Source organism: Eumetopias jubatus, unplaced genomic scaffold, assembly GCF_037043125.1.
Source record: "Eumetopias jubatus isolate StellerSeaLion01/CBP00866 unplaced genomic scaffold, mEumJub1_p1.0 scaffold_17, whole genome shotgun sequence".
In the NCBI taxonomy this organism is placed as follows: Eukaryota; Metazoa; Chordata; class Mammalia; order Carnivora; family Otariidae; genus Eumetopias; species Eumetopias jubatus.
Genome location: NW_028274823.1, coordinates 17112840 through 17128497, shown reverse-complemented (window position 1 = coordinate 17128497; position 15658 = coordinate 17112840). Strand labels below are relative to the sequence as shown.

Sequence of the window (15658 nt, the reverse complement as noted above, 5' to 3'; positions counted from 1 at the left end):
AAGCCCCTACTGGTATTAAAGGCTTGATTTAGACAATACAAATTAATGCAATAAGTTAATAAAAGGCCTCATAAGCATGCTGTATCCCAAAATCAAGGACAAAGTAAAGTAATTCTCAGATAGGGGTATTAGACTATATAGTTCTCCCTAAAGTAAGTCACTTTAAGATATAACTTGTGAATGTGTCACTGAATTTGAAATCTTATTAAGAAATCTAAAAATGGTTTTAAACATCATAACCAATGTTAATAGCAACGGGCCAAAATAGATAACAAAGAATCTATTTAAATGAGAATATATAAAGGGATTATGACTCTCTAGCATAAAGCAAGTAAGAAGAAACTATCACTAGGAATGTGTGCCATGCTTTGTCAAGAGAAAACCACCAAATGTAAAGAATTATCCTTTTATCCAGCTTTCATATTTTCCATTCAGTCTTCAACTTTATTTTCCCTCCTAGAATTCAACCACTTTGATAATTTGAACCAACAACTCCTAACTGATATCCACATTAGTTACTTTCAGTCTTATGTTCTTGAGTTACAGATAACAAATTACCTGTTTGCCTTCGCTCTATGTCCACATGAAAATCTTCACCTGAATATAGACATTTTGAATGGATGTTCCACAATAACCTCAAACTCAAAATGGCATAAATCCCGAAGCAAATTATAGCTCCTGTAACTGAGCACTCCCAGTAAATCCTTTTGTCTGTCAATGGTATTTTTTTTTTATAGATTTTATTTACTTGAGAGAGCGAGCGAGCACAAGTGGGGCAGAGTGGTAGAGGGAGAGGGAGAAGCAGGCTCCCCACTGAGCAGAGAGCCCGACGTGGGGCTGATCCCAGGACCCTGGGATCATGACCTGAGCCGAAGGCAGATGCTTAACCGACTGAGCCACCCAGGCGCTCCAATGGTATCATTTTTCTTAGTCATGACTCCTTCCTTCCTTTGCCCTCATATTCTTTTACCAATTTCATGTCTCCAATCATACCCTCCTTTCTACTGCCACTGTCCCCTACCTGTAACCCAATCCAGGTGTAATCACTTCATACATGGAACATTTAAAATGCTGGTTTCTCAATCTTACTCCATGAAATGGGCAAGTGACTTGAGACAGCACCAGGTCAAGTGTCACCCCACCCAGAGAAGGGGTTGAAGTGTGTACTACAATGGCTCTGCCAAGAGGGAACAGGAGATCCCCCATGAAGTGGGCTGGCCCTCGATGGCACAAGGGACCAGGGAGCTACAACACTGCCCCTAAAAAATCCACACACTACCTCCACAGAGACCTCCACCAAATGCAACCAGACGAATCAGACTGAGGCCAGGGCTATCTCTTCCCTCTTTAGAGATTCCTGTAATAAGAATTCTGCTTCCACTGGCTGGTCTTCTTCCCCCAACTCCAAAAGGGCTGGCTAGAGAAAAAAAGAAGGGACATATTTTAGAGCCAAATTACCTCTTCTTTAATCCAAGCAGCTGTGAACTAACACTTTCAACCTTTCTTCAGGTAGAACAAGGAGTTTGTGATTGTTTTTTGTTTTTTTTTTTAAATGATTGAAACCTATCTTAATTTCTTGAATAAATTTTCTCTAGTAATCAAAAGTGGCAGAAAAATGACATCAAATTAGTACAATAGGGGACTATATTTCAGAGGGAAGTGGAAAGGATGGGGGCGTTTTACACAGTATGATGGGAGACCCAATAAGGAAAAACTAAAACCATTTTATGTTTACACTTCAGAGTTGCAATTCCTCAGTAAACCAATCATACTACTTTTCCAGTCTTCTCTCTCAACACATTCCTAAAATCCTAGGACTTCGCTATAATCTACTAGTCCCTGACCAGTCTACTCAAGATTCCTCCAATCTGCACATTAACATTTCCATGGCTTTGCTCCCACCTAGAACATCCTTCTCTTCAGTCTATCCAGAGCCTAATTATACTTAAAGGTCCAATTTTAACGCCTCATCTTCCTCCAAATTTTCTCATTGTTAAGTACAAAAATACTCTCATGTAAATGAAAACATACTGCATTTGTACTCATTAAGCACACAGTCACAGCCTCCCCTGTGACACTTCTGAACAGTCTTTTAAATGATCTCTCTACTGGCAAGGAGGAACATCACTCTGAACTGAATCAAACCTCTTAAATCTCCAGCAATAATGATAATAAATCAACAAATATATTCTCTACTACATTTGCATTCATTCTCACAAATGTTAAATGCTGTTCAGTTCTCAATGAAGGTGGGGTCCACTGGGTTTATACAATGATCTGAGACTTGTAATGTGCAGAATAAAAGTTTGTCTCATTCTGCTGAATACTCGTCTAGGTTAAAAAAACAAAAACAAAACAATAAGCCCGTGTTTATGATTACCTCAGTTTAGACTTTTATATATTATCCTTCTGTAAATTAAACTAAGTTTAACTTCAAAAGACAAGTACTTTCTATACTGTTGATCAGTAATATGCCCCTGACCTTTGAAAAAGTCTTCACATAAATTTTCATCTGGTAACCACTTAGCTTGCAAACTGAGTTTTCTGATGCTCAAATGAATACTAGTTGGACACAAAAGGAAAAGGAGATGGGTTAAGGGAAATCTATGTGTATATATACAACAAAGCCATCACCAAAGATTAACTGTAAAAGATTGGTGGGGGGAGGGGCACCACAATGAGTTTGATTATATCCATAATTAACCAGGTAATAAGAGGGGGGAAAAAACAGTCAGCTGAGTCCTCTTGTGGGCCTCCAGTTGGCCATACAGATGTGGGCCAGTGTGGTTGTGTCCAAGTTTTTCTTTGGGGGACAGGAGTAGTTGTCATCAAAATTACTGAGGATCCAATAGCCTAAGAGTAGTTTAAAGGGAGAGGATATAAAACTAGGCATTTGTTTACAAGACTGTTTTAAATAAGTGCTCATACAAATCAAATCCATGTTCACATATAAAGATATAGATTACAACATCTATTCCTTTTTTGAGGTTAAAAAAAATAACAGGTTATTTGACTTTTTAGCAACTCTTACTCATTAGGGGAAAATACTATATTTAACACTTAACAGTCACAAAATTCCTCTCAGTTTAAGCACTTTTTTTCAGAGTTGTTTCTGACACAGTACTACAGGACCAATTCACACTTCAGTATCAGAGAAGTGAGAACTGGTTTCGCTCTTACTGGAGCTCATCAGCTGTAGGCAACTGGTCAAGAAACATTTATTTGCCTTAAAGCCAACCATTATCCTCTGTTTTATTTCTTAATGCAAGAACTCACATTTCTACCAAATTATTTCCATATTAAGAGCCTTACAAATAAAAACACTGTCTTTAACAGTTTTTAGTACAATTACTTTTTTCTTAGTAATTAGCAGTATAAACAATAAAAAAAACAGGCTTACTCAATAAACTGCAAATACAAATGAATCCAATCCACAGATATTTGGCAACAGTTTATCAAACAAACAAGCCTCATAGAAAAGTACCAAGTTACAAATACATTTCCGAACTATTAATTCATACACCAAACATGTACTGCACATATTATGTGCAGGCACTGGTCTATGCGTTGGGAACATGGCAGTGAAGAAAACATGCATCCGTTAGGGAGTTTACATTCAGGTATAGTGGACCAATATATATAAAAGCTCTATGTTAAAAAAAAAAAGCTCCATCTTAAATCTTTTACTCTGTGTGTTTACAGCATTTTAATATGAACATCTGTCAGTGTTCCCTCAGAAACTATGTAAGATACACATAAGTGTTTTAAAGCCAACAAAAATCTGGCTCAGTTCAGCATAAATATTATTTACAACAAATTTTTAAGTTACAAACTATACCATATGAATCTCAAACACCACCTGTATATTTCTTAAAATCATGTCCACTAAGATACGAAAGTTGAGTCTGTGAGAGCACTCCTGTTCTTCACTATAATGGTTTACTGCCCTTTGTAGGCCAAGTACATTAAAAGGTTTTTCACATATTCCCCAAATAAACTTTAAAAGCAGAATGAACAAAAGAATAATTTATCTGACCAGTTCTAACAAGGTTCTGATATGGCAATTAAAATCAGAAGCAATAAATTGCATCAAAAATGCATCCATAGTCCAACATAATCTGATCACGATCCCAAGTGATTTTTGATGGAGGTTACCTTTAAAATACAAACATATTCCTGAATAAAGTTTTTAAACAAACTAATAGAAAGGAACCTGTGTAAGAAACATGAAAACTGGGACGCCTGGGTGGCTCAGTCATTAAGCATCTGCCTTCCGCTCAGGTCATGATCCCAGGGTCCTGGTATCGAGCCCCGCATTGGGATCCCTCTCCCACTCCCCCTGCTTGTGTTCCCTCTCTCGCTGTGTCTCTGTCAAATAAATAAATAAAATCTTAAAAAAAAAAAAAGGGGAAACATGAAAACTGTTTCACATGATGAAAATATCAGACACTGAAGTTAACAGGTGAATTTATGCAAATCAGATTAAAAACTAAAAAAAAGACTAAACTAGCAATTTCAAAGAACTCTAAGTTCTATCAAAAGGGAGAAATATTTTGTATGGTACTCACATTCTAATTAAGTTTGTAGGTAAAATTTAACCTTAATGAGTTTCCTTTTTGTGAAACATACCACTAGATTTTAAAAGTTGCCATTATTCTACCAGTTAAGAGAGTATGAAGCCAAGGTCAATTATCCCTGTGGGGGTTTGTTTAGCTTTGCACCTAAGATTCAAGGCAGAGTAATTTTTACAGTTATGTGCACCACATTCCAAAAAAAGATGTTAGAAAGACAGACTCAAGGGGTGCCTGGGTGGTGCTGTCGGTTGAGTGGCTCGTGGTCTCAACTCAGGTTGTAATCTCAGAGTCCTGAGATCAAGCCCTGCATAGGGCTCCATGCTCAGTGCTGGAGTGGGCTTGAGATTCTCTCCCCCTCTCGCTTTGCCCCTCACATTCCTGTGCTTGCTTGCTCCCTCGTGCTCTCTCTCCTAATAATTAAACAATCAATCGTAAAAAAAAAAAAAAAAAAAGACTCAGGGCAACAGACGCAGCAGGAGTCCACCCCCCCCCAACAAATAGTACCAAATCCTGTGACAGGATAACAGGAGAAAAAGAAATTATGGTCCATCAGGATTCCAGGAAAAAGAGGTAAGTGGCCATACCATCTACCACATTATCAAGTTATCTGTCATATTATCAGTTTACTCTTAGACAATGCAATTTTATAACTCTATTAAGTTTTAAAGCAAAAAGTTCTTAAAACAGAAATCTTACTCTGAAGCTATCTGTAGAGCACTCACTATATGAACTTTAACGAGTCTCAGGAAATACAAAAAGTATTGTCTAATATTTTCCCAAATCTGAAAATTAAAAGAAAAAAAAAAGACTGACCTATAGTTTCCTTTGCAAAAAGGAAGACTAATAAAAAAAATTAAAGGTAAGTTGTAAGTCTGCCTTCTATTAAGGGGTTCTGGTTAATGTTCAAATTTTGAAACCTTACCTTTGGCCTGCGTTCAGTTAATATGGTATGATATAGTTTACCAAAAACATTATTCATTAGTACTTACTACATAATCATCCCTACAGCAGACTATCAGTTCATGTGTCTTAATGGACAAATATACTCACAATCCAATAATCAATACTTTCTTTGGTGGGTTTAATTTTGACTTTGTGTCTATTGTCCCTTCATGTCAATATTTTTCCTTTTACTTACTTAGTCCAAATAGATTTTTAAAATTTCAGTACTAAAAAAGTTCAAGAAGTCTGAAAAAATGTAAGATTAGAGGGTTATTTGTAAATTTAAATGATCTATCCTCCTACTGTTGCCCTGAAACACTAAATATAACATTTACAATACCCTAAGCCCAGTGAATGTTCATGAGAAATTCAAGAATCAGCTTTATTTTTTTAAAGATTTTATTTATTTGAGAGAGAGAGAGAGAGCATGAGCACAAGCTGGGGGAGGGGTAGATAAAGAGGGAGAAGCAGAGTCCTGGCTGAGTAGCGAGCTCCAGGCTGCCTTACTCTCAGGACCCTGAGATCATGTCCCAGCATAAATCAGACAGCTGACTTAGCCACCAGGTGCCCCTCGGCTTTATTATTTAAAGCCAGAAATAAGGGATAAAAGAAAAACCTAAATTTTATTGAAAGAAAAAAAGCAGACCTTGAGGTAAAGGATTCTTTCACATGAAATTGTTACATGAATTTGGAAAACTAATACAGATTACTAATCATTCTTCAAAGAGAAAGATGATTTTTCTAAATTTCTAAAAGAGGCTGCTTCGACCTATTAATCTCTTAAGAGTATTCTGAAAAAAAAAAAAAGAGTATTCTGTACTGTTTTACCCCACTTGCTGATGTCAGCATGTAGATGTAAATAGACATTTTTAAACTGAATATACTAAGAAATTGCCATCAGCTATGCTATCATTGAATAGTACTAAGGGACAACTCTTGCATTTACGGGTGAAGGAACTAAAAGGTCACAGAGTAGTTACTGTGCTATACCACTCCTTTCATGTTAGCAGTAAGACTCTGAAATACCAATGACACTCTCTGGAACCTTCACTGTTTAAAGAAACCTCTAGGTTTATATGCTGGTATTCTGAATTTGACAAGATTTCAAAAATAATAACATCAACATAAACACAATCCATGCATTTCCAGGGAAAAACACGAACACAAGCCAGGCATTTCCAGGTAGATTCTTGAGTATATGTTTGCCTACTACAATGCAAAAAGGAGTTTTAATTCTTTGTAAGATTTGTGAACTACTCAATACCTTTACTGAATTTTAAATAAAATGAAAAGAGGCCAATCATCACTTTTCTATTTTTGCAATAATGAATAAAAGTTGAAAAGTAGCTGTACAGAGAAAAGACTTCACTCAAAAGGAGATAGTTCAGTTTCACTGTCAATGTCTCTTGAACCTTAATCTTTCCTACAAGATTACGCAAATATGAAGGTGTAGTTTGTAGTTAGGAAGGCTACACCCACAATCTGCCTACCTACACATTAAATCTTTTTTTTTTTAGTGACTACCAGTACACCTTTTGAAATACTGTTCCACTGATTTACTGCACACTTTTCTTACAAAAACTTCCAGCCTATCATTTAGGAAGAAGTAAAAACGCTAGGCATCAAGGAACATCACAAACACACACACGAAGAAAACTGCCAAATGCCTGGCACTGCATACACCATTATTTTTACTATACTAATCCCCACAGGTAACAAAACTATCAAGTTAAAGACGCAGATTCTAATCCAGATGCTCCGACTCTAAATCCAGGCCTCTTTAAACAAAACCAAGATGTGAATATTAGCTACAGTTGTTAAATTGCTAACAGCTAAGCATTAATTACACCTGCGCTATCCCCCGGCTTGCTGCTGGGGGACACGTAAGGGGCTTTCCCATGTTACAAGTTTGACCAAATTTGAAATATCCTTACCAGCCAAGGTTTATCAAATGCCTGACGTCCTTGGAAGAAAGGCAACAAAAAACCAATAACAGTATCTCTCAAAACCAAAATCCCAAAGAACCATCTGTAAGTTACTTAAAATCACAGTAACGGAAGAGTTTGTAAGACGGCAAAAAGTCGCCACAACAGTAAACATAAAACACACACACACAGTCAACTTGAAAACGGAAAGAGAAATAGGCAACTGAGTGAAAAATAGCCGAGCAGGTGGGGCTTAGCTACCGTTCGCGGTGGGAGATCAGGCAATCGGCCCAAACTAAGCTGCTCTCCAAGCACCGCTCCGGAGGCGCGGCCCCCGATGCCCGCTGATTCCTTGGCCGCCTACTCTCCAGTCAGCCCGGGACCTAGGGAACAAGGCAGGGAGGGGAGGGATTCCTAACTCCGTCCCCCAGCGCACGCCGGCCTCCACTGCCCGCGAGAGACGCCAGGCGGAGAGCCGACCCGGGACCTGCAGAACCGCGGGGGAGGTGGGTAGTCCCTCCGCGCCGCCACCGCCACTGGGGTCGGCTCCCGGCTCCCGTCAAGCACTCACCCCACTTCTCCGAGCTTCAGGCCGCACCCCTAACGAGGCCGCTGAAGCTCCTGCTCAGGGCCTAATTTCTCCATAGCGGGGTCCGGCAGACCAGGAGGCGGGGGGGGAAACAGCGACCACGGACAAGCCCGACACCGCGCTCCCTCCACCACGGCGTCCCCAAACCCCCGCGGAGCTGACACATCAACAAAGATGGCGGCGACGCTGAAGCCAGCCCCACTACAGCTGAGGGGGTGGGGCTCCCTGAAGGAGCCAATCAGCGAGGCGCGGGCGGTGTGACGCGACGCACCTCGGGGCCAGTGTAACCGGTCTGCAGTGGGCGGGGCCGGGGCCGCACCGCCTCTTGCCTCCACAGCGCCTCTGGGCACCCACGCCCCGACTGACTCGGCTAGCCAGCAATCCTGCTAGTCCTGTCCGGTCTCTCCAGCCACTCCCACCCTAAGCCTGTTCTTTCTTTCTGTAGGACGCTCTCATTGGGTATAAACCCACCTCACTCCCTGACTCTTCTCATATTAGTCAGGGGTATAAAGCAATAAAACAATTCGAAATTGTGACTTCCCAACTCTGATGCGCAAACCTACCTGACGTAGGCGGAATTAGCAGGAGGAGCCTACCTGTCCGTCTGACAATTCATCCCTGGGAGAGATTCCGGGGGTTTCCATAACACCGCGTTCGTATCTTCAACCTGGCACACACTGCCATTGTTTAATAATAAACTGTTCTTTTAAAAAATAATAATAATAAACTGTTCGTGCGTTCGTCCCTGGCACCAGGCTGTGAGCGCCTTGAGCGCGCTAAGTGTCCTCCCTCCCGGTTCGCAGTGTGGGGATTGACATGCAGGAGCTACTCAATAATTAGCAACAAAAAGTGTATTGGAGGAAAAAGTGTGTTGAATACAGTTGCCTAATCGGGTCCAGATAAGTAAGGGGAACAGTTTCAATCTGCGAGTTGAAATCTACGCTGTCCAGTGATGTTCTTTGGTTTAGGACTTCCTACTCACAACTCATGAGTGAAAGTAGTTAATTCTGTCAAGTTGTCAACGTGAGAGTTTGTAAAGCAAAGCTTGTTCCTGTTCTGTTAAGCTTCTTTGACACTAACTGCTAGGGGGAGAAAATCACTAAAAAAATTCAACATTGTGTCACTTTGTTCCTCTTTCCTTTTCAACAGGAAATGGCACCTCTTTCCTTAAATGAAAATACTGCAGTGAAACACACTTTGCAGTTAAAGTGTTTTTGACAGTGAAGTAATAAATTGTTAAAAACAGTCAATCGACCAAACATTCCTAGTGAGATCTATTTTTCCAAGGGGGAAAAAATGTAAGCCTTTTTCACAGCTTATGTTGTTAGTAATAACCTTCACAGTGTTATTTCTGAAGTATATATTAGTTTAAAGCATTTAATTATGTTTCTGGATACCACGATTTTCATTATTAGAGAAAGGAAATACAAATACAAAATCAAAGAAATTAAGTAAAAATTCTGCAATCCTAAATTTGAATTTAGAAATATCAGTATGAACTCATGGTATTTTTTTTTTCTTAAAAGTGACCACTGAAAAGGCCTGGAATAACAATCAGCACAATACACACCCCTATCCTCCATCATTTCTAAATATAATTTCCAACAAAAAGTAATTTGGACTCCCCTTGGGAATCAGGGACTGATTCTAAGTCTGGAGCAGGAAAAGTGCAAGAAAGTCTAAGATATGTGTATCAGAAAGCAAAGAAGAAAAATAATAGGAGTTGTGTCAAAGACTCAGGAGACAATTCAAAAGTGTGCCCACTGGTCAAAGGACAATTTAACATTAAAAATAATAACAACAGCATTTGAGACTCTTCTAGTGTGTCAAAAATTAATGTGTGTTGATTTTTTTAAAACATCACCAGTCACCTTTGGAAGATGCCAAAGAATCATCACAGTCTGAAAACTGGTAAAAGAATCAAGCATCCTAACTTTCCTGTTAACAAACTGAATCTCAAATAGTCAATGTGGGAAAGTTCTTTATAGAATTCCAGATAATAAATGCAAAAAACAGTATCAGCAGTTCGCAAACCCTAATGAAATAATGGATCTAGGTAACAATCATCGGTGAATCTAGAATCCTTAGACAAAAAGCCAGTGGAAAACTTTATAATGGGTAGATGGGGCTGACATAACTTGAACCTGCTAGATCAATTTTAGTATCCTCCAAAGAGAAACAACTAGATATTGTCTTCTAATGTGATGCTATAGAGGCACACAATACCACCTGTGAAGTATACTTGCCAGAGGGGATATGCTCACAACTGAACTTAAGAAAAACTGCCATTACTTCAATTTAAAATTATAAGAAAAGGATTAAAAGGAAATATCTTTTTAAAATACATCACTAAATACAAATATAGGATCTTGTTTGGAGCCTGATTTGAACATACCAATTATTAAAAATCATTTGAGACTCTCTGGATATTTTAAACACTAATTTTATGATATTAAGAAGTTGTTAAGAAAATGTTAAATTGTTAATTGTTAAGTTTTGGTGCTGCTTTTAAAAGTTATTATCTTTTAAAGATAAATATGTATAGATAACAAGATATAATATCCCCAAAAGTAAGTGATAAAAAAAATCCCCCAAATAAATAAAAACAAAAACAACCCCACATTGAGAGCTCCCAATGACCAAAACTGGAAAAATTTGAGCAAGGAAGTGAGGTAGTGTTGGATTATAACCCAAAGTATAAAATAAACATGAGTTCATAATAATACATATACAGTATATATGATCAAATATATTAATAAATGGAGAAGAGACAAATCTCCTATGTAAACAAATTTGAAATAATTTCGGTATCTGGCCCTTAAGGAGGGGGAGCATAACTTCTCTTTCTTAGGTGTAGACTGTGTATAATAACTTTCTTCCAAAGTGTATAATATGCAAAGGGAGGGAAAACAAGAGTCACTTTAGAAACCTGAAGAACACTAGTCAGGTGGTAGTGTCTTGAGCATGTTATAAAGGTGTGTACACAAGTTGTGTCTTTCTGCAATGTCAGCTTTATTCAATCATAAAGTAAGGTTAATACAATTGAAAGCAGGTTCAGGATCCTAAACTCAATGACATTTCACTATGCATTTAATTTGGCTTCATACACATCACACAAAGTACAATACAAAGTTATGCAACAAACAAGATACAATAAGGGTAAGAACTTAATGAATCAGTGACACCTGGGTGGCTCAGTCGTTAAGTGTCTGCCTTTGGCTCAGGTCATGATCCCAGGGTCCTGGGATCGAGCCCCACATTGGGCTCCCTGCTCAGCGGGAAGCCTGCTTCTCCCTCTCCCACTCCCCCTGCTTGTGTTCCCTCTCTCGCTGTGTGTCTGTCAAATAAATAAATAAAATTTTTAAAAAAAGAATTTAATGACTCAAACCAAGTCAGTCTGAGCACAGTTATGATGAGGACTTGGTCAGGTCTAGGCCAGCTCTAGGCACTTACTGATATGTTCAAAAGTGGAGGATCTCTCTTATGTTCAGAGATCAATCAGGCACAGTCCACAGCAGTTGCCTTTTAATGTGGTCAGATGAGGAAGGGTCAGTGTCTAGAGAGTCTGGCAGTTTGCTGTAGAAATCCTCTTTTTACAAGAGTTTAATCAGTCTTGTGCCTTTGCAGGCCTCTTTTGGCTCTAGTGATTATCAGCTCCTAGTTCTTCTAGGCCTTATGGTTTATAGTCCTTAGTACTCCCAGTCTATACTGGTTTTGGTGATATTTGGTCTTAGCTGCAATATCCTTGGCTTCTTTTCTGATTATATCACTACTTGACACGAGTGACACCGTCCTGCTCCCTACAGGTGGAAAATGTCAACTGTCATGAGTCATTTTCACAGGATGTACACTTGATATGGTGCTATATAAATGGCACTTTACCTCTCTAGCCTTCCTTCCCAAAACCCTTAACTCCAGTCTTATCCTGAGAAAAACAAACTCCAACAGTGGGGCATCTTATAAAATGCCTGACTAGTACTCCTGGAATCTATCAAGATCACCAAAACAGGGAAAGTCTGAAAAACTGCCACAGCCAAGAAAAGCCTAAGAAGACATGACAACTAAATGTAATAATGTAGTATCCTGAATGGAATTCTGGCTCAGAGAAAGGACAATAGGTAAAAACTGCGGAAATCTAAATAAACTCTGCACTTTCAGTAATAATATATCAATATTGGTTCCTTAATTGTAGTTAATGTATCCTACTAATGTAATATGAATAATAGAGGAAACTGGGTATGGTTAATCTGGGAAACTGTAGTATCTTCTCAATTCCCAGTTTTTAATCTAAAACTGTTCTAAAAAAAAAAAACCTATTACAAAGAAAAAAAGATTCAAGTCAGAATTTGCTTCCAAACAATGGGAGAAGTGTGTGGGGGGGACAGATGCAGACAAGACTGACAGTGAATTGACAATGTTGAAACTAGTTTATAAATACATGGGGGGGTACCATTTTTCTCCCGAATTTGTCTGAAAGGTCCCCAGGCCCCTCCAAAAAAAGGTTCACAAATATTTGAGAGGCACCAACATATAACCAGGTGTGCTTAGTCAGCGAAAAAGTGATCACCTGTGTTTACTTTTCAGGCAGAGGTAGCGGATTATTTTGAAAAACCCTGTGAGACTTTAAGTGGTAAATGCGACCTAAGTGACCATTACCGAGACCCGGTCTGCGTCTTTGAGCTCGAACTCCGTCCGAGTTCGCAGGGCCACATTTCTAGAAGCAGCTGGAGTAACTATATTGTCCCAGCGGAGAAACTTCGCGAGCCTGGAACCCTGGGGCACAGCGCCGCCCCCCGCCCCGAGGCACAGCGCGGCTTCCCCCGCGCGCAGAGGGTGTGCGTGGGCGTCGCAGGGCGCACGTGGGAGCGGACTGCGCAGGCGCCACGCTGGCGCAGGGCTAGCCATTGGAGGTGAGGTGAACGCGGAGAGCGAGTTTGGGAGGCGAGGCTGCCGGGCACGGGCGGACGCCACCACGGCCAGCCTTCAGAGACGGGTCGGGGTCAGCGGCCCTTTTGGCTCCTACCAGGTCAGGGTTCCCAGGCGCGTGGCAGGGAGCGAAAGGGACTCTGTGAGGGCTGCGGGGTTTCGGTCGTTGGGGACCGGACGTTGGGCGCTGGACGTTGAGGTCGGGCGTTGAGGTCGGGCGTTGAGGTCGGGCGTTGAGCGGGCACCAGGGGCCTGGAAGTGGAGAGGGGATGGAAGGGTTGGAGGAGCCCTTGGCGCCTTGGCTGGGGAAGGGCAGGTCTAGGGTTGAAGGTTGTGGTGGGGGAGGGGCAAGAGACATGAGAATTGAGCCCCTGGGGAAAAGGGAGCCCTGTAGTAGGTATGGAAAATGGTACCTCCAGGCACGACTCTCCAAAATGTGAAGTCCGCTGGCATCCCGATAGAGGAGCTCTTTGGTCTCTGAAAGAATCTAGTTTGTGGATTCAGTCAGTGCTTTTGTTTAACTCAAAGCTTCAGTGCGAACAACACTAACACAGAAGAGACTTCCCCCCTACTTCCTACCTTCTGTAGGAAAGGTGGATGCACCACGGCTTTGGCTAGGTACGGGTAAACCAGCACTGGTTCACGTTGCATGTGTTTGTAGCGTGTTTGCTATGTGCCAATTGCATTTCTTGGCACTTGGGTCCCTGCTATAAATACGTTGGCCCTGTTGGCTTCTAGAGAATGAGAAGATGCTTCTAGGTCCCTTGTTGAGCCCTCAGGGTATTGAATGGGAAGTGGCATGGCCTAGGAATTGGACCTGGATTTTCAGCTCTGCTGTGTAAGGGCCCTCGCCCTGGGGGGGTTGGCAAGTTACTTCACCTGCTCCTGTCTGCCTTACTTACCTGGAGGAATAAAGGAAATAAGAATGCTTTAATTCTCAGATTATTTCAGTATGCAAAGTGGTTACACATGAAAGGAAGACATTCTTTGCGGTATAAAAGTAAAGTTTAATAGCTGCCTCCAAAGAACTTAGTAAGCACCGGTCACTGTGCTAAGTAGTTTACATACATTCTGGAATTTAATCATCACAGTTAAGAGTTATGAGGAAGTTACTAAGATAGGCCACATTTTACAGAAACTGAATCCAAGAAAGATGAAGTGATTTTGCCTGAGATAGCATAGCTAAATGAGGAAGATGAGACTGTGCTCAGATTTGGGTCTGACCCACTTTAAAGCTCATGTTCTGCTGAACCATTGAGTTCCATAGCTTTAAAACTGAATGTTTCCTTGGGTGTTGAGTTTTATAAGTTCTATAGATTTTTGGATTCTAGCCCTTCAGCTGATAAAGCACTTGCAAATATCTTTTCCCATTCTGTCGTTGTCTTTTGGTTTTGTCAACTGTTTCCTTTGCTGTGCAAAAGCTTTTTATCTTGAAGAAGTCCCAATAGTTCATTTTTGCCCTTCCCTTGCCTTTGGCGATGTTTCTAGGAAGAAGTTGCTGCGGCTGAGGTCGAAGAGGTTGCTGCCTGTGTTCTCCTCTAGGATTTTGATAGATTCCTGTCTCACATTTAGGTCTTTAATCCATTTTGAGTTTATTTTTGTGTGTGGTGTAAGAAAATGGTCCAGTTTCATTCTGCATGTGGCTGTCCAATTTTCCCAACACCATTTGAAGACACTGTCTTTTTTCCATCGGATATTCTTTCCTCCTTTGTTAAAGATTAGTCGACCATATAGCTGAGGTCCATTTCTGGGTTTTCTGTTCTGTTCCATTGATTGATGTGTCTGTTTTTGTGCCGGTACCATACTGTTTTGATGATTAAAGCTTTTGGTAGAGCTTGAAGTTTGGGATTCTGATGCCTCCAGCTTCGGTTTTCTTTTTCAACATTCCTTTGGTTCTTCCGGGTCTTTTCTGGTTCCATACAAATTTTAGGAGTATTTGTTCCAGTTCTGTGAAAAATGTTGATGGTATTTTGATAGGGATTGCAATGAATGTATAGATTGCTCTGGGTAGCATAGACATTTTAACAATATTTGTTTTTCCAATCCATGAGCATGGAACATTTTTCCATTTCTTTGTGTCTTCCTCAGTTTCTTTCATGAATATTCTATAGTTTTCAGAGTACAGGTCCTTTACCTCTTTGGTTTGCAGCAATGTCCACAATAGCCAAACTATGGAAAGAGTCCGGATGTCCATCGACAGATGAATGGATAAAGAAAATGTATATGTATGCAATGGACTGTTACTCAGCCATCAAAAAAATCTTGCCATTTGCAATGATGTGGATGGAACTAGAGGGTATTATGCTAAGCGAAATAAGTCAAGCAGAGAAAGACAATTATATGATTTCCCTCGTGTGGAATGTAAGAAACAAAACAGGAACATAGGGGAAGGGAGGGAAAAAGAATACAAAATCAGAGAGGGAGACAAACCATAAGAGACTCTTAACCATAGGAAACAAACTGAGGGTTCCTGGAGGGGAGGAGGTTAGAGGGATAGGGTAACTGGGTGATGGGCATTAAGGAGGGCACGTGATATAATGAGCACTGGGTGTTACATACAACTGATGAATCACTAAATTCTATCTCTGAAACTAATAATACACTATATGTTAATTGAATTTAAATAAAATTAAAAATAAACAACAACCCCAGAAAACTGAATTGTTTCCTTTGAGTATCCATTCTTTCTGAATGCGTGTGGT

General features: G+C 40.2%; 1 protein-coding gene across 3 annotated transcripts in view; it reads right to left on the bottom strand.

Annotated features, from left to right (window-relative positions):
- Positions 1 to 8189, bottom strand: part of CCDC186 (coiled-coil domain containing 186) — a 48806-nt gene extending 40617 nt beyond the window's left edge. For 2 of the 3 annotated variants that reach the window (XM_028121782.2, XM_028121784.1), the window contains exons 1-2: positions 8013 to 8189; positions 1280 to 1417 (exon numbers count right to left, since the gene is read on the bottom strand). The gene's annotated coding sequence lies outside the window, so the exon portion shown is untranslated. The remainder of the gene's footprint in view (positions 1 to 1279; positions 1418 to 8012) is intronic. The other variant, XM_028121783.2, reaches the window with a different exon arrangement.
- Between the last annotated feature and the right edge of the window lie 7469 nt (positions 8190 to 15658).